Raw genomic sequence first — 19919 nt, forward strand, 5'->3', positions numbered from 1 at the left:
TCGGTCTCGCAGGCGAAAAAAAATCTGAGCTAGATTCTTCTTCCAAAGGTATTGTGGCAAGAATTCTATTATATTCATCGCCACCATAACTGGGTGTAATTGGTGATGAACTATTAGACATCTAAAAAAATGGGATTATGTGAAATTCGTAAATTATATGTGAAAATTACAAAATAAAATACTTGCATTTTACAGTGGCTTGAAGTGATATATTGTCAATATAAATATTATTTATATATATCATATACAAACCAAGCGTGTGGAATAACAAAAAAAAATTATTTATGAACGTAATAACAGGTAAAATATCATGTATCTGATGTAGACTCTGAACACACTGAATAAATGTCCGCTCTTGCAGGGTCAAGCGTCTGATGATTTGAGTCATTATTCGGTGGGGGGAAACATTATTAGGTAGGAGTAAATTCCTCAATGACAACATATGAGAAATTGAATTACAACACCTGCCGTAAAAGGTGCAGGTGGACAAGGTTTAAAATATACAAAGGGGGTATACATGTATAGTTCCAACCCTTGTTGAAGAATATTAACAATAGATAGGGTATGTCTAACACATGTCTCGCTATAGAACGTTATGGCGACAGAAATGTAAGGTTATAATTAATATAAAATCATTAAATTGTTTTTACTAAAAATTATTTAATAAATTACCTTAGATAAATCATAATCCTCATCCGTCAGATTAAATCCCATTACTTCTAATGGAGTCTTCGTACAATTTGTAGTTACCAGCGTTGACAGGTGAATAGCTTGGTATCATTAATGACGGGCTTCTAAAATTCTTGTCATATGGCTAAAATAATATAAAAAGTATTAAATATTTTATATAATATGTAATAATAAATTTCTGAATTACCTCCGGGGTGTTTGGTGTCACCAGACGATTCATACAAAGTTTGGCTAATTGTGTAGGTGCAAACATTTTGATTTGGTTGAGGAATTGGTTTTCACTGGTTTGCTTAACTTCTTGGTTGTTAATGAAAATTTGCATTTCTCGTACATTATTAGGCGGTGAATCCACTTGAAGAATTTTCCCGATCAAATTCTCGGAATATTCGTTCATTTGTTTTATAATATTGGGTTTGATGAAAATATCTTTTTCCCGTATACTCGCAGCAATACTCTATTCCAAGTTCTGAAGCTGAATTAGATCTGAACGATTCAAAAGAACTCTACACCCGTCCTCAGTTTTAGATTCTATTACTAAAACATTTACTCCTATATACACCATACTCGATAATTTGAAAAAATCTGTCTCGAGAAATGTATTTCGTTTATATGATGTAGGTATATCTAGTATAAATGATAGCACGTTACCCATAAGCGAGAATATGCGTCTTAGAAAATCTGTTGACAACTTTACGTAACGTGAAGAAGTCAATATATGGATGACTGTTTGGAAATCATCAGTCGGATCTAGTCCAACAAGTAAAAATTGTCGAGTGGTAAAGTCCAATGTGTAGGATGTAGAATGTATTAGGGTAGCCGGAGTTGACGGTGGAACGTACGTAAACGGCTTCTTTTTGTAGATGGCAGCGTTGTCAGCGATTGAACCAGCCATGATATTATTGATTTTAGAACTTATAAAAAATATAAATAAACACTGGAAATTTATTAAGACTTGTAAAAATAAGAACACTAAAAAGAAATAAAAATGTACGTGTCGTATAGCATAAGACTCTGAACACACTGAATAAATGTTGGCTCTTGCAAATCTGACGATTTGAGTCATTATTCGGTGGGGGGAAACATTATTAGGTAAGAGTAAATTCCTCAGTCACAACAGCTGAGAAATTGATTAACAACACCTGCCGTAAAAGGTGTAGGTGGACAAGGTTTAAAATATACAAAGGGGGTATACACGTATAGTTCCTACCCTTGTTGAAGAATGTTAACAATAGATAGGGTATGTCTAACACATGTCTCGCTATAGAACGTTATGGCGACAGAAATGTAAGGTTAAAAATATACAAAGGGGTGAACATGTTCAGTCTCAACCTTTGTCGAAGAATGTTATTGTTAACAATATATAGGGAATGTCGGGACACACACGTCGTTGCCTGTATTAAATATACAAAGGGGTGTACATGTATAGTCTCAACCCTTGTTGAAGAATAGTTAGGTGTGTACAATAATATTCATGGAGCTATATACGTTGAGAATCATTCTATTAGGAATACGGCTATGTGGCTTAGTGGGTTAAAGCGTTAGAATGTAAGACGGGGGTCGAGAGTTCGAATCTCTCCAGAGCCTTTTTTCAATATTTATTTATAGAAAAAACATTGAAACAATAAATGCGCATGCGCGGGAAAATATATGTTGGTTACGTACTGAATAATGCGGCGGCGTCTGTGTGCGAAGGATGAAGCAGGGTGGTGTTGGTTGTTTGGTGGGGGGCGAATAAAATATATGTCGCGCACGTACGCGATCGTGCGGCGGTGGTGGTGAGGGTGAATGGCGAGGGCGAGGGCGAGGGGCGAGTGCTAGGCACAACAACATACCTTTTTATACTACTATGGGCAACTCAACACTGGATTTTCAAAAATTCAAATTCTATGCAGGACAACAAGAGTCGACAAACTAATAAGTGGTTGGAACGTAACTTTCATAAATTATCTATAGAATATGGTGATGTCGAATATGAAGAACTAAGTAGAATATTGAATTCAATAAAGTTCACCAGTATTTATGTCAAAGGCGAACAGAAAAAACAACTTCTTATGGAGTTTATACCTCACGTCGCACTCATCAACATTGAAGACCTTGGATGTCCACGTTTAGATCAAATATGTGATGAAGAAACTCTACCTTGCTGTATTTTTCATATGGAATTTAATCCAAAACAATGTACATTCTATAAAGTATTTGCTATAAGAAAATGGTTAGTTATTATAAATAATTCGTAAAAAGAGATTGTATACATTATAAATAATAAACATAATAATATTATACGTTAACATTGCTTTTTTATATTTTAATTAAACACAACGATGCCTATCTGAAACATTTATATGGGAAAAAAAAAGTGTACAATAAACAAATATAAATATATATACCTAGATGGCTTTTCCATTAATCATTCTTAATAATTTCTCAATTACATGCTTACAACGTAAATACAAATTATTCTAGTAATATATACAGTGCTGTTTACAAATTGAATATATTATATAATATTTTAAAAATAACTGGTAGGATTATTTAGTATTGTACTTAAGAAACTCTATCATAAAAATTTTATCAAAATCTGACCATTTACGTCCTTCGCCATCAACCCTCAAAATCAAGTTCTGACCACTCTCCAGGTTCATCTTCCCTATAAAAATTAAAAGCAAAAAAAATTTGAAAAGTAGATAGTCTTAATAACTTACTCTATACTGTAATGTCCATGAGCTAAGGTATGGATTTTATCGAGCAATACCACTCGCTTATCATCGTAATTGTTGTATGTCAACTTTTTAGTTTTTATAGTCATAATTTGGTGTTTGAACGATCTGATTGATACATTCTCTTGATATGCCTCCACTCCAGCTTCTCCAAACAAACACCTTTTATGTTCCTCCAACGTCATATGGTTTTTAACCACATGTTGCCTTATCCCCTTAGCCTTGATCTTTTCACCACTAACTTTATCCTTATCATCCTTCTCTCTCACCGCATCCTCTTCTCCTGCATATATGTCGTACGCATATGATTTAGCCCTTAACCCGCAGAACTCTGTAATTATATGCCCATTAAATTCATCAGAGAAGAACCCAGGTACCTTCCTCCTCACTGCGGTGTAGCACAGATGACTAGGAGACAAGTCAGATGTGTCTACTCTATTCAACAAGTTAGATTTATCAAGTAAGTCCTTATAATAGTCATCAGTTTTAATAAGGTATATCAATGAATCTGTAATAATGATATTAAATTATTACATATTATATACATACAAGAGGTTAGTTTTAGTATATTTACCAGTATCAGTATACACAAGCTCGATATTATCATTATAATGTTTCTTCATAACATTATAATGACAATCGTACATCATCGTCTTGGAAATGTCAAGTACAGCAAATCCTAAATAAAAATAAATGTGTTAATATAATAATTGTATAATACTTAAATTTAAAGTATATTTACCAATATATATAGGTTTGTCAAAAGTAATGATCTTGTTTTCCAGTGCGACCACGTTCAGGTTTTCACTATACTTAGTCGTATGCTTAAATGTCGTTTTATTAATAAGTTTTTTGTAATCACGTCTCACATGACACTAACTCCATCTTCATTTCCTTCCTTTTCGATTGCATAGTTTTCCCTAGAAAATTAAAAATCTGTTAGTAAAATAATTAAATAAATAAACAAAGTAACATACCAAATACTGCGTTATTCATTAATTTGAAAAAGTCATTCTTTGCCTTCTTCCTCATCTCTGTGTTCAGGTTAATATATTTTGACAGCCAATCCGACTGATCAAACTCTAAATCTCTGTGTACCTATATATAAAAAATAATGTTAAAAATATTTTAAAATCTTATAAAATATAAATATTTACCTTTTCAACTATTAAACCATTCTCTATAGCCTGCTGTAGGTTTCTGTAATGAAAACTGTATAATATTAGGTTGTCGTTTTCATTTGAGTCAAGCCTGGTTTCGTCGGATACAAAGTGACTAAGAATTATATAAGCATTACATGGAAAAAACCGATGTATACAAATGGCTTCAAAGTTTTTTTGGTCTTAGTTGTATATCACCTAATGAGGTAAGCAATGGTTTTGTAGCTCTAATGACAGATTGCACCTGTCCACGCAAAAACATTTACGGATTATATTCTAGAGACTTACGTTGAGGAAAATAGTTGTTTTCAGCCATATTTGTGGGCAGAAAGTCCATCATCTGATCCTAGGACAACAAATGGGCCTTAATATAATCAATACATTGATGGAAATTCAAGAAGAAACTTATTTAAAGTTATGCAGTATTAAGAAAAACATAAAAAATTGTACAAGAAAAGAGGATTCAGATAATGTCGAGTATATTTAAAAAAATACAATAAATTCAAAGTTTACAACGATATAAAAAATTATCTATATGACATCGGTCCACTTTTTGTCAGGAAAAAAAATACCGATGAAAACCGATGAACATTTTTTTACTATAATTGTTCGTTGGAACTAAAATCTTTAACTCATTTTTATTTTTAAACAAAATGTTGTTTTATTTTATAACTTTGGTCATTCGTTCGTGATAATTTTGTTTTTATTACATTTTATTGTCATATATATATTTAAAATTTGTTTGGTAAAAATATGTTTTTATAACTTTTGATTTTAATAACAAATGGTCTTATGCATACCTAAAATTTGTTAATTTTATTATTATTTTACTTTGATTTTATTTCAAATAATGTTAACTGTTGTTTAATTATTTTACAAGAAGTAATTTGTTTAATTTTTTTATAAACTTTGTTTATACACTGAAGTTGAGTTTTTTTAGTAAGTTTAACATTTGTTAATATTGGTGTTTTTTATAAATATAATTTTGATTTTATTTTGAGATGTACCAGCTGTTGATTTCTTGACAAGTAATGATATTCGAATCATTTTTTATTTGCGTTAATTTATTGGAGTTGATTTTCGTGTAATTTTTTTGTCTAAAAACTTTTTCACAAAAAAAATATCTATTATAATATTATGCGATGGTGGTAATTACTGATTTTTCTATAGAAAAATAATTATGTCACATATGTGTGACATCAGGTTTCTGTAAAGGATAATCATTGAAAAAACCTGATGCCACACATATGTGACATGTCCTTAATATCCGAAAATACGTCTTTATAAATAATATTATAAAATATATTACTATGAGATACAATGAGTTCATGTTTAATTAAAAGCCATTTTATGATATGGTTTATTTAAAGACCACTCAAATTTACCCCTTGGTCGTGAACGAGTTAAATGTGTTAAAGTAGTCAGATAATTGTATGTCAGTAACGATATGTTTAGGGGGTGAGTATATAGCAGCAATAGTGAGTGGAGTATTGTTTATTTTTAAATTGATAGCACACGAATGGAGAAAAGCTTGGGAGAAACTAGACAAGGGATAAAATTCTATAGTGGATTTAACAAAAATAGCAGCACCACTGTGTTATCTGGGTGATTTATTATAATTAAAGTATAACCAGGAATATGGATAAATGAGTATTTTGTGAAGTGAGTCTCGGAAATGAGGGCAATATTAATGCGTTTGTTGATAATAACAGATTCGAGTTCATGGACGTCGTTTTTGAGTCCATTGGCGTTAAATTGTAATATTAAGAGCAAGTTGTCAGTGACGGAATTATTATAATTATTGGCCATTATTTACTTTAGTTAATAGAGCTAAAAGTGGATTAAGTAGTGTTTTAAATTCGTCTAAAAAGCTTAACAATAACTTGTTTAAATCAGGAGGATGAGTTTCACTGATAGGGGTCTGTGAAGTGTCGTTAACTGGAGTGTTGGACGTAGCCTGAGCGTAAGTTTGTGTTTGTGGATTAGAGTAAGTGTAATTTGGTGGGTACATTAGTACACCTTGTACATTAGTGGATTTAGTTTTATAAATATTATCTATTCGGTTACTTGATGCGCTGGGTATTTTTCGACGTTGAAATTCTTTGGCTGGGTGGCTTTGGGAACAGTGGACGCATTTCGGAGGGACGTCTCGTGAATTCGGGCATGCAGATGACTGATGATCCGCTACACAGCGAACACAACGAGGATGGTATCCACTGATGTGTCCGTATTTTTGGCAGTTGAAACATTGACTGATTGTTTTTGGTTTATATGGTTCTTCAACTTTAATTTAACAGTGAAGTAGTGAAGAAAGTTGGAAAATGTTATTAGACTGAAGCGATCGATGAAGAATAGTGGAAGGAGGTTTTTGCTGACTTTGTGTAACACATTAGTAACTTGCCTTACTTCAAAAAACCGAACTTCTAACTCCTCTTTTATTAGAGTAAGAGGCGTGGATGAGTGAAGGTTGTGAATAACTACTCGGAGTAGTTTGTCCTCTTTCAATTGGTAAGTATGATATTCAGCTTTTTCAGTTTTGAGGAATTGCATTAATGCTCTGTACGCACTAGGGTCCGTGGTTTGAATTTTCAATGAGTTTGTTGTAGACTTGCATATGAAATTATCTACATCTATTAGCTCGATTAAGGTCTTACATAGTTCGGGATAATTATTTTAGATAGATAGATTACTTCGATGCCTTTGACAAATATAGATGGGGGAGGTTTAGTGAAAGTTTCAGCATCAGTATTAGTATTAGTTTTATGAGAGTTGGGTATGTTTTCAGCAGTAGTTTCAAGCGAATCGTCTTGGGCCAATATTTCTAATCTATTACGTGTAACAAAAATCTTTCTTTTACGGTTTGTTAATATAGTATTCTTATTTGAATTTGGAGTTGATGGTTCGGAAGCTGAATTTGAGGAGCTGGAAAGATTCCGTTTATTCGTTTGTGCTGACCGGTTATCATTATTCATGCTGTTTGAATCGGGCTTATTTGAAGTACTGATTTTGCGAGCCTCCTGTCTATTAGTTTTGTTTTTGTTGATAGTAATACTTTTATTTGTATTATTAGTTTGTACATTTGACAATTTAGGCATGTTTATCTCGCGGACAAAGGTCGTCCACTGTTGCGCGGCGCGGTCGATACGCAACGAGCAGGTAATAGATACATAATAAGACACTTGAAAAACTATTACAAATAGAGTCGTTCACATTATAATAGAGAATTGTAGACGTTTGGTCGTTATAGATAAAAGGAAAAATACTCAGCGATATTTACGGAGCGACGAAACTGGCGTGCGTTAGGTACGGCTGCTCGCACGGTACTGATTGTAACTTGTAAAAATATTTTTTAGATTAAAAAATATTTTAATCTAAATCTGAAAAAAATCTAAATCTAAATCTGTATAAAAATAGTGGTAAAAAACATGGTATATAAAAATCAGCTAAGAACGACAAAAACAATAATACACAATAATACAAAAATACAAATGTCACGAGGGCAACTCCCTGACCTGTCGGACCCCGGACAAATGTTCAATATAAATGTCTCTGGAAGCTGCAATGGCGTCGCTGACGCACAACTTCCGGAACAGGGTACCATACGACCGACTACATAATTTCTTCAGGAAGGCGTCATTGGCCGGGTCCCAAGAGCCAAGGGCACCCACAATAAAAGGAACTACCACCGCCTCGCACCCATGTCGCGCCGCGAGCCAAGCCCTAAGCTCCTCGTATTTTGCTCGTTTTTCCGCCGCCGCCACTTCAAATGCAGCGAGGCGGTTATCAAAGGGGACTGTTACGTCCACGATATAGATGTTTGGGCCCTTCTTCAGAACTAAATCCGGTCTCAAACCCTGGTCACCCAGGGCTTGGTTCTCGGAGAGGACCTCAAACCTCGCGGACGCCGCCTTCTTGATTCGGGCGACAACGCTATTGTGCCTCGCCATGTACAGGCCGGTGTAACGCATACAGTGATCGACGACGTGGGCTAGGCTTTCATTTGTATACCCACACCGTCGACACCTGCGGTCACCGACCCTCCATGACGAAGAGCCATTTAGAGGTTCAGCCTAGCGCGATGGACAAAACGCCAATCGGCGAACCTCGTGAAGTCGCCCTCCTTCAAAAAGTGCGATGAGGCCGCGTGGGCGGCGGCACACTCGACGGCCCTGCCTTGATCTGGTTTGGCGATCAAGGCGTCACTTCGGCCGAGCCGCAAAGTGTCCCGAACAGTCCTCATGACCGCCCGCCTCTGCTTCCTCCCCATCACTGCTCCCCCGTGTGTGATCGCCGGGGCCCCATCCAACGACCATTTTACCCCCAGACGCTTAGAGGCGTTACGCGCTCTCGACCACACACTGCTGACCCCCGTGCCCCGAGACTCCCGGAACACCCCCTCGTCCTCACACGACAGGTAGGAGGCAACTTCATGGATGGTCAGCACCTTGCAAATACGCCGCCTTGTCACCTCCTCCACGTGCTCCGCAGCATCTTCGGCCACCCTCAGGTCTGGGGAGGACACCAGCTTGAAGGCACTGTCCACGGCGGCGATGTCGGCGTCCTCCGCCAAGAGCCTGATCCCGCAACACCCACGCCTGGTCGATCCGTAAATGTATTCTCCTGAAGCTTCCTGCGGCAGGTACAGGGTGGCCTTGATCTCCGGGCGGAGCACCTTGTCCACCCTCGCCCAGTCACCTTTAGGAAACGTTCCCATCCTCTGGAGGTGGACTGTAGACGGATAGAAAAACGTTTTAAGGGCGTCAAAGCGCTGCCATGGGGCCAGCTTGCTGTGGGATATTTTGAGGCCGATTTCCGTTATCTCGGCGAGTGTGGAGAGGGGCGGCACGATGTTGAACCCAACCTGCGCACCGAGAAAAGTGGCCGCCTCGCCCTCGACCAGCGGGCGAAGCGGGGAGTCAAGTAGCCGGAATTGGGTGTTCCGAACACCGACGGGCCGCTTACCGGACAGGTGCAGGGAGGCACATTTGCTGGCATTAAGTTAACACTTTGATCTTAGCCGATAGGCCGAGAAGCGATGGGGTGGAAATCTGGGTTGGGGGGGGGGTGCCTCTACGACTTAGTTCTAATATCCTATGGGGGTAGGTAGGTATAAGTTATTGCTCATTGCCACACCTAAAAAAAATTAGACGTTACATAGATATACTTACAACAAAAAAATACTCCATGTTTGGCTTTTCAAATCAATTTTTAGCTTAATTAAAACATTGTATGAACAAACAAAGGTTTGTTCGTCTTGTGATATGTCCAAATATCTACTGTAACTACATAAGTCATAACTCAAAATTAAAAATAATAAATACCTACAGTAACAGATAAAAAAACCAACATTTTTTTAAATATTAATATATTGTCATCGAATAGTTATGTAGACGTATAAAATTATGTATATTTTCAACATCTTGTGTAGTCATACCAAAATTTGAAATACTACCAAATGTGTTCAATACTGAACATTTCCTTATAAATTCTGTTATTATTGAATAATTCATCTGAAAAATAAACCATAAAAACTAAAAATAACTATCAAATACTTCGATATTTCGATACGGTATGGTTATACTATTTACTGATCTACTAAGTCACTTGGTTTCTACAACAGGGATCAAAGGAAACAAATTTCCCGTACACTTTTCTTAAGAATTGAGAAAAACTTGATTAAAAGTTCGTCGTAAATTGTTCTTACAGAAATTACAAAATTAAATAGATTGAAATCTATGCTCATTTTTAATGAGCTTTTAAAGTTTAAATGTTGACGACATTTGATATTCAAAAGTATATTTAATAGTGATTTATCCTTAAACGAGTTTCGTAATTTTGTTATTATTCAAAAAATATTAATCTTAGTCATATTTTTCCATACACAATAATGAAATCTTCAAAATATTTAGAATAGTTATTAAGTTATTAACAGGGATTTGAAATTTGTATGAATCTTTTCATATTTAGGTAATAACTAGGTACTTATAAAATGCGTATTTTGCTTGCTCATAAAAGTTAGCATCGAAAATATTGAGAAAACATACGCATCATTTTAATAATAAGCATCTGAAGTTCAAATTTATTTTATAGTTAAAAATGTAGGTAATTCAAAGTTTCTCAAAAGTTGTTTTTAAATCAACAAAATATTGATAACACATGACACACACCTTTTTTTTGTATATTATTAATTACGGTACACAGTACAACTTTCAAAGTAATAAAAATTAATTTTAAGCAATTCATACCAAAAACCTATTTTCTCCAATATACAAGGTAACGACCATAGTAATATTTTATGAAATAATATTGTTATATATTACATGTGATTTAATTTGGTAAAAAATAGTTCAATCTACCGTATTACTAATAGTAATATAAAATATCATGTATAATAAAATATCCTTAGAAATGTATTGGCTGACAGAACGTCGCACCACGTCTTATCCATATCCGCTCAAAATCGTTTTCATTGTATTAAGGTAAGTAATTAATTTATCAATTTATCAAAAGTTAACTCATTCTTTACAGACTATTCATTGTAATATCTTTTGGGTTTTAGATTTCTTTTGTTAATATAACAGGTGTTTAACTTTAAAATGTTCAAATAGTATAAAATGTTGAGTAGATAATTTCTAATACAGCATACTTACGATGTACGGTTGGATTAAAAAGGTTGGATTTCCGTTGGGAAGTACAAATACAATTTCTAATCGTTTCATCTGTTGACATATTATTGGTGGTGGAGTGATAAAAATGTTCTTCCAATATTCAGGATCCATTTCGTTAAATATCTATATATTTTTAAAATTGTAATATTGTTATTATGACATTTATTTCAAATCAATAGTAAATTAATAAAATAAATATTTTATACTTGTAACTCTTCTAAGGATGGACAGCCGTAAAATAAAAACCAAGTTTTGGTTTCTTCAAATGGTGCTTCCATCTTTACTGTTTTTAAATATTCAAATTTTCCAGTTGGTTTTAGATTTATATAAAGTGACATGGAGACAATATCTAATATTATCAGATTTGGACAACCACTTTGTAATAATGCTAGATCAAAGCTGATATCTAAAGACTATAAATAACTCTTATTAGTTACATAAAATATAATTATTTTTATAATAAGTTGTATAATTTATATTTTAGAAACTATGAAAAATATACTATGTAAAATAAATTTAAATGGCTTGAAAAATACAAATAGATGATTTGCGTAAAATATTGCAATTGTGTATTATAGGAGAACACAAAAATAAATAGATAGGTTACATATGAAAACAATTTATATTTTTTGAAAAGATTTATGGAATATATTTATAAAATTAAAATATCCAATTCTTTTATTAAAACTAAATTACTAATATATGGGTATCGTAATCCATAATTTTTTCCGCTACAAATATATACTATATCCTTACTCACTAATATTTAAGATATGGTAAACTATACAAAGTAAAACTTCGTATTTAGAAAGGTGATGTTTGAATCGAACTTTATCTTGTTTATTTGAAATAATGAAATAATTCATCAGTATGTAAAATACTTAATTAAATTCACAGCCTATTAATACACATTACACATTATATATACTTTATATTTATTTATCAAAATAAAGATGTACTTAAATGCTAACTTACTACACTTTTAATTGTTAGTTCAGAAAGATTTTGAATGTATCCATTTCTACAAAAAAATTTAAAGTATTCAATTGTATTTTCTATGTATAATGTCAATGATTTCAGTTTATTCCAGAACTCCATTAATAGTTGGTGGTTTATATTATTTAATGGTTCATAACTTCGCGTTAATGTTGTATTAAGATTTTTTAAATGTGGTAAACATTCACTCATAGTGTTTATTTCATCACAAGTAATATCCCAATCAATTAAAGTAATCGATTCTAGATTAAATTTCTTCGGCTTAATTATTTCATTCCATACGGTCATAATTATTTTCTTTATATTCCTATAATGAAAACCAAAACCATATTCAATAATGTATTTAATTAAATTTCAAATATTTATTCGGATCTTGAATTTTTTTTTTACTTAGTATTTTATTTTAATAAATTTAACTCATTAAAAAAAACATTAGTTATAAGTTATATAATGTACATTGTACACTTGTTATACGTCATAATATAGATGATATACCATTTTCCGGGCCATCCGAGATGTTTTAGGCTCTGGATACAAGATAAAATAAAAATCCATCCTATATTATTAGCTTTAGTGTACTGTAATCGTATTTCTTCTAGTGTAAAACAAACTGTGTTTAATATTTCTCGATTTTCAACTATACATTTTAAAAATGCGTATACTTGAATCTCTGACCCATTCAGCATATCATTTTGAAAGGTATTTAGCTCCTAAAAAATCAAATTTTTCATTAACTTTTAAACTTATAATATTGTATGCAGAGACATTTTAAAATACAATTAAAATTAAATTAAGATTTATGACAGATATTTTGATGATGGAAAAGAACAAGGTTCTATGTTGTACTTATGTACTTTAAATAAAAAGCTTTTGATGCCATCAGTTGTTATAGTTGATGAACATGAAACATCCAACATTTTTAAACATTTTGAATATCGGCCAATAGCAATTAAAATTGAATCGTCACATTGATAGGTCAGCTGAAGTTGCACTAGATTACTTGCTAAACCTTCCTCAAAACACTTGCATAAAATATTCATTGAACATTGTATACTATTCATACAAACATTCCATCTACTGCAATTTTTCTAAAACCAGTTGTTAAGTTGTTATTTATATTATTATGTTCATAGAGTTATCTTGAACGTTTCATTGACGCATTATACTCACATAAACGTATACGAGATTCATAAATAGTTTATTAATTTTGGGACGATACGTCCAAAGATATGACACGAAAGACATCAACAGTGGTAAATCTTTTTCCAAATCGTTAATACATATAGGTGGCACATACTTGATTGTCTTGTCGAAAAGAGCGACTGAAAATGGCACCCAATAACTAAGTGGGTAAATGGGTCTGCATATTTTACTATCATATTTCGAAAACCTGGTGGATTTTAACTGTTGTTTATTAATTATTATACTTAATACTTTAACAATATAGCTTCATAAATTACCCATAGCATAAGAGATCTGTTCTTAAACTTCCTGGTAGATGTTCAATAAAGAACATTCTCCATTTGTATGCTTTTTCTTTTATACTCTCTTCATTTAGCATAAGAATTTCGTGGATTTCCCTCTTGGCTAATTCTTCTAACGATACTACATCACTACAAAGGGGCATAATGTAAGTAATGCGATAAGCTACGAAAAAAAATATACACATAACATTAAAAAATATAATATGATTATTATAATAATAATACAGTTTGTAGTTTATTTATAATAATTAATTGTAGCCAAAACATAATTATTATAATAGACTTATATATTATTCTAGAATAAAAACTAATTTGTAAATATTACCGACCAATATTGTTAACTTTATACTGCAGTGGCGTGGCGAAGGATATTTTTTGGGGCAACCGCCCCTAGTAAAATTCAAGGGTGGGTGGGTGGTTGGGTGGGTGGGTCACCCAGTGGTGATATTGAATAGGTATGAACACTAAGAACACTGAACAGTATAAACACCATGAACAAAATATGTATATAATTATGAACTACCTAGTATTTTAACACGTTGTACAATTTATTAAGGCACGTAATATAGGCATTATCATTCACATGTTATGACGGTAGTGTATGGTCAGCAGATTGTGTATTTGTGTGTGTGTGTATAAATCGTTATTATAAAAATAAAATGTTGCTAATTTTTTCTTTTCCCCACCGCAACATACTCTATCACTTATCAGGCATAATCTATCCTATTTATGTTGCTAGTGGGAATTCCCAACGAAACATGCGCAGCTGATCCCTAATCGGCGAACAAAGTCTACATCATAATGAATTATTATATATTTATATTATTTTCATAAGAAATAGAAGATAATAGATAACTGTAATTTGGAATATTGATTTGATAGAAATGCAGTCTGTTCACGATTACAGATTACACTGTAGCATAGAACAATATAGAAACAAAACTTGATCAGCTGATTGGGGTCTTGTTTACCTAGAAGTCTAAACCTCCGAAAAACATGGAAACGTTTACCGCACCAATATGATGTTAGACCCAAAGTCACCCATATTATGTAAACGTTTACCGGAACTTAGGCGGGATACGCTACGCGGGGTCGGCTTGTTTACCATTCCCTGTAGTGATGTACGGGCTAGTGTGCTACTAAGAATAAGATACAAAAGTGAACAAATATCTTTTCATTTTGTTTGTATGCGTTTTTCGTGTGTTGTGATTTGCGAATGCTACTTACCAGTTAGCGCGCCACATTATTTTCAATTTTGGTTTACATGCTTACATAGTTATTTTTTCTTAAAGTTTTTTTGTTTTTTTATAAAAAAATAAGTATGAGTTCTTTTATTAAATTTGATTGTGGAAAATTAAGTAATTCAATGAATACTGTGAATTGGAATAGACACGTAAATTCGTGTAAAATACGAATATCGAAGAGAAACACTTCTGATATTCAATCATTTTTTATTGGAGTCGAAAAAAAAAATTAAATTGGGACAACAAACTACAAGAGAAGAACATGGCAAGTCATTTATTTATAAATAAATTATTTTTAAGTCATAAAAGAGGTAACTTTTGATTGAAAGAACTGAACATTTAAAAGGTACAATGTCAGACGTCAGTAAAATTATATTACATTAATTATGTAGGTAGGTAGGTACCTAACAAAAAAATTGAACATCGTTTTGCACATTTTAAGTTATAATCATTCCCAGTTGTTTGCCAAATGATATTAATTGTTTTTTCAAAATAAATGATATATTATTACAATATTACTTTCAAATTAAAGTTTAAATAGGTATATCCTTAAATTCTATATTTTTTTTAGGTAATATGAATATTTTGGAAAATAGTCAAATAACAGATGATTTAAAGAAAAATGAAATGTTTGAAAATGCAAGTTCAACTAAATGTTATATTGAAAAAGTCACAGCAATTAATCAATGTTTGCAGGAGATAGGTATATAAATATTGTAGTACCTAACTAATTATAATAACTACCTACTCAATTATGCTAGCATAGAATGTACCTATATATAATAAAAAAAAATTCATGTAGGTATTATAAATATTAAATTAGGTATCTATACCTATCCTAATATTATAATCTACATTCTACACAGTCACAAGTGCTCAAGTATATTTTATGGAATAAAATAAATTAAAATATAGTAAATGGTATTGTTTTAGGAGTAAATAGTGATGAGGGGCCCAGTTTTGAAAATTGTAATGCTGAAAATAGTAGCATACCAGCAAATGATGATGGCAAGGAGAAAGAGTCAGTAGATATTGACTTAGAGAAGAATGAATCACCAGAAGATGTAGTTGAATTAGTGGCATTTTTGCCATGTGCTAGTGGTAACATAATATAATAATAAATACTGAAAGTTACAGAAGTCTGAAATTAATTAAAATATTGCAGGTGATATGACAAGTTTAGAAGATTGTAAAATTATAAATTATACAAAAAAAGATGAATCGTTATGTGAAAATGAAGGTTCAATTAAATGTGATTTTGAAAACACGACAGTATTTGACCCATGTTTACAGGATAAGGGTATATATTTCAATAAAAACTATTTAATTTTATAATTCATATAGATTATAGATATAATATTCAATTTCATATAGATGCATTAACAAATTTTATATTTTTTCTGAATTTCTTTCAGAAATATGCAAATAATATTTTCTTCTACTAATTTTATATTTGAATTAATTTCTTTAAAATATTAAATACATAAAATAACTATACTTAAATACCTAATATTATAGCGTAAAGAGTTATTAGTGTTCAATTATTTTTTATGGCATAAAATAAATTTAAATATAGTAAATGGTATTTTTTTAGGTGTATATAGTGATGAGTGGCCCAGTTTTGAAAATTGTAATGCTGAAAATAGTAGCATAAAAGCAAATGATGATGGCAAAGAGAAAAATTCTGTAGATATTGACTTAGAGAAGAACGAATCCCCAGAAGATTTAGTTGAATCAGTGGCATCTTTGCCATATGGTAATATGAAATAATAAATACTGAAATGGTACAGAAGTCAGAAATTAATTAAAACTTTTTTTTAGCTATTCAATTTCCAAATGATCCAGCTTTCATATCAAATTTTACAATGTCTCCAGAATTATTTGCTCAAGTAGCTTTGCAACCGCCTTGTCAACCTGCACCATTCGATTTAAAATATCATAAGTTTCCAACGAAAAAACAAGGTAAATACACTCGTTCATTTCATGAAGAACATTATTTAAAAAAAATGGCGTTTGGACAATTTGTTAAAAGGATTTGGGTGTCATATTCACCTTCGACTGATAGACTATACTGTATAGTATGCAAATTATTTGGAACCACAGAATGCAAAAGCTACAAATTAGCTAAATCTGGTTATGATGATTGGAAGCACATGGCATATGCATTTAAAAATCACGAAGCCACTCCTGACCATTTACAAGCAGAAATAAGACGGGCATGTAAACAATCAAAGAGTTGACCTTCCATAATTTCAAGGTTTAAATTCTAAAGTTGTTGAAAACCGAGAGATTATAAAAAAAATTATTAAAGCATTGTTATACTTGTCACGACAAAATATGGCATTTAGAGGACATGATGAAAGTAAAACATCAAAAAACCAAGGCAATTGTTCGAATTAATTAAATTATTATCAATAGATAATGCTGTATTATCGTCTCATTTATTGAAGATTAGGAATGTAAAGGGAAAGAATCGGTTGACGTTTTTATCAAATGTTAGTCAAAATAAAATACTCAACGTCTTAGGTGAAATGGTCCGTGGTCAAATCTTACAAAAAATCAAAACATCTGGAGTATATTCATTCATAATAGATACAACTACTGATGTAGCAAACCTTGAACAATTCTCTTTAATTGTACGGTTTTTGAATGAAGATGGAGATGTTGAAGAAAGGTTGGTAGCTATGAAGGTAGCTTCTGATCAGTGTTGGGAAGGAACGCGTTCCTTGAGGAACGTGTTTCTTTTATAGGAACGAAGCTCGGAACGCGTTCCATTTAAAATATAGGAACGAGGAACGGGAACGAGTTCCTATTTTGAAGGAACTTGAACGAAAATTTCCGTTCCTCAAATAATGAAAAAATTTTAACACGTTGAGTGCCACAGTATATTTTATGAAGCGCATATAGTGTGTTTCCGCGCCAAAACTGAGCCGCGACGCCGTCGGTCGACTACGTGTCGTGTTCCGGGTCGTTTCCGGTTCCGCGCGCCAAATTAGTTCTTCTCAAACAAAACAAAATGTCAGTATAAAAATATTTTTTCAAATAAATTGAATTAAAAAAAAAACAGATTGTTGTATCATACTATGTCCTATACTCCTATGGGCTATAAGCCTATAACCTATAGCATGTCTCTATGTGTGGTGTATCGTGTATAGTACACACTATACACTGTATACTATACTACTATAGTAATATAAATGTATAATATTATGCAATTATGCAATATGAATGTATATATATAAAGTTTCAAGTCTACGCTATACAACTTTTGAATTATAACAAAAAAAATCTAAGACAAATCATTTTTGTTAAAAATCGGTGCTCCTAGAAAGGAGTGAGTTAACCGATTTCAGTGGTGGTCAATAGTGTTTTTTGCGAAAAATTTTTAAGTCAGAAATAATCGGTTAACTCTCTCGGTTCAATTATTTCTGACTTAAAAATTGTTCGCAAAATACACCATTGACCACCACTCAAATTGCAAAAAAAGGAACATGAAGGAACGGGAACGCGTTCTTATTTCGGGACAGGAAAGAGGAACGGGAACGAGTTCCTTTTTAAAAGGAACTTTCCCAACACTGCTTCTGATGCATCAGGACTTGGAATGTTCAATTTGTTATGTGATATTTGTCAACATTTTGAAATAGATTGGGTAAACAATTTATGTGCACAGTCGTATGATGGTGCAGCTAGTATGCAAGGTTGTTATTCTGGTGTTAAGACATTGGTCCAAGAAAAAATTCCAAGAGCTATATATGTTTGGTGCTTTGCACACGTACTCAATCTTGTTGTAGTTGATACGTGTGATAAAAATACTGTGACTAGAATATTTTTTGGTAATTTACAATTATTAGTATCTTTTATGAGAGCACGAAAACGTACAGCATTATTTATAGAAGCTCAGAAAATATATTATCCCAATGAAAGGATTTGTAAAATTAAAAATTTCTCAAATACTCGTTGGACATCACATCACCAAGTATTAGGTGTTATTTGTACTAAATATAAAGCTGTTATGAAGACATTAAAAGATTTGTCACTTTCACTTGATCGAGAAACTTCTACCACTGCTAAAAATTTACAAACAGTTATGTCTTCTTTTATGTTTGTAACTAATTTGCTATTAATGAAAAATGTATTTGAGTATACCACTCCATTATCTCTTTACTTACAGTCACCAAGTATAGATTTTATTCAAGCTCTAACAATGGTAGACAACTGTGCCAAAAACCTATTTGATATGAGAGAAGATCATACAGCAGATAAATTATTAGACAATGCAAGACAATTTGCTGAAGATAATGGATTAGAACAGACATGTTTTCCAAATAAACGAAACATAATAAAAAAGGTGATGGATGGAGAAAAGAAAGGAAATGAGACAATATTCCTGAGTCCAAATAATAGATATAAAATTGAAGTATATAACACAGTTTTGGATCAAATAATATCATCAATATCATCGAGATTTGAAGGGGCTAGAAAAATTTTGGCAGATCTATCATTTTTTTCACATGAACGACTAATTTCAATAAATGAAGGATGTTCTTTACCTGAAGATTGTTTTATTTATCTTAAGACTTGGATTCCAAATATAGAAATTGATGAATTGAAAATGGAGTACATTACATTTGCTAAATGCTTTTTGGAACTTAAAAATGGTATAAACATTAAAAAGTTACATAACAAATCAGAACCAGGCGATGAAAATGATGACGATGAACTTCATGATTCTAGCAGTGATACTGAAACTGAAAGTAACACGGATGCACCAAAAATTACTGCTTTAGATATTATTAAATTATTAAATTCGTATAATTTAATATCTGCCTTTCCAAATTTATACACAGCATATAAATATGCATGCACAATACCAGCAACATCAGCTTCATGTGAACGGTCTTTTTCTAAATTAAAGTTGATTAAAACTAGATTAAGATCTACAATGAAACAAAATTTACTT

At 32.3% G+C, this 19919-nt stretch overlaps 2 pseudogenes; both read right to left on the minus strand.

Annotated features, from left to right (window-relative positions):
* Positions 1-703: 703 nt before the first annotated feature.
* LOC132945120 (uncharacterized) lies at positions 704-1582 on the minus strand (annotated as a pseudogene).
* Positions 1583-3218: 1636 nt separating this feature from the next.
* LOC132933665 (uncharacterized) lies at positions 3219-4014 on the minus strand (annotated as a pseudogene).
* Positions 4015-19919: the final 15905 nt, after the last annotated feature.

Source organism: Metopolophium dirhodum, chromosome 1 (assembly GCF_019925205.1).
Source record: "Metopolophium dirhodum isolate CAU chromosome 1, ASM1992520v1, whole genome shotgun sequence".
Lineage (NCBI taxonomy): Eukaryota > Metazoa > Arthropoda > Insecta > Hemiptera > Aphididae > Metopolophium > Metopolophium dirhodum.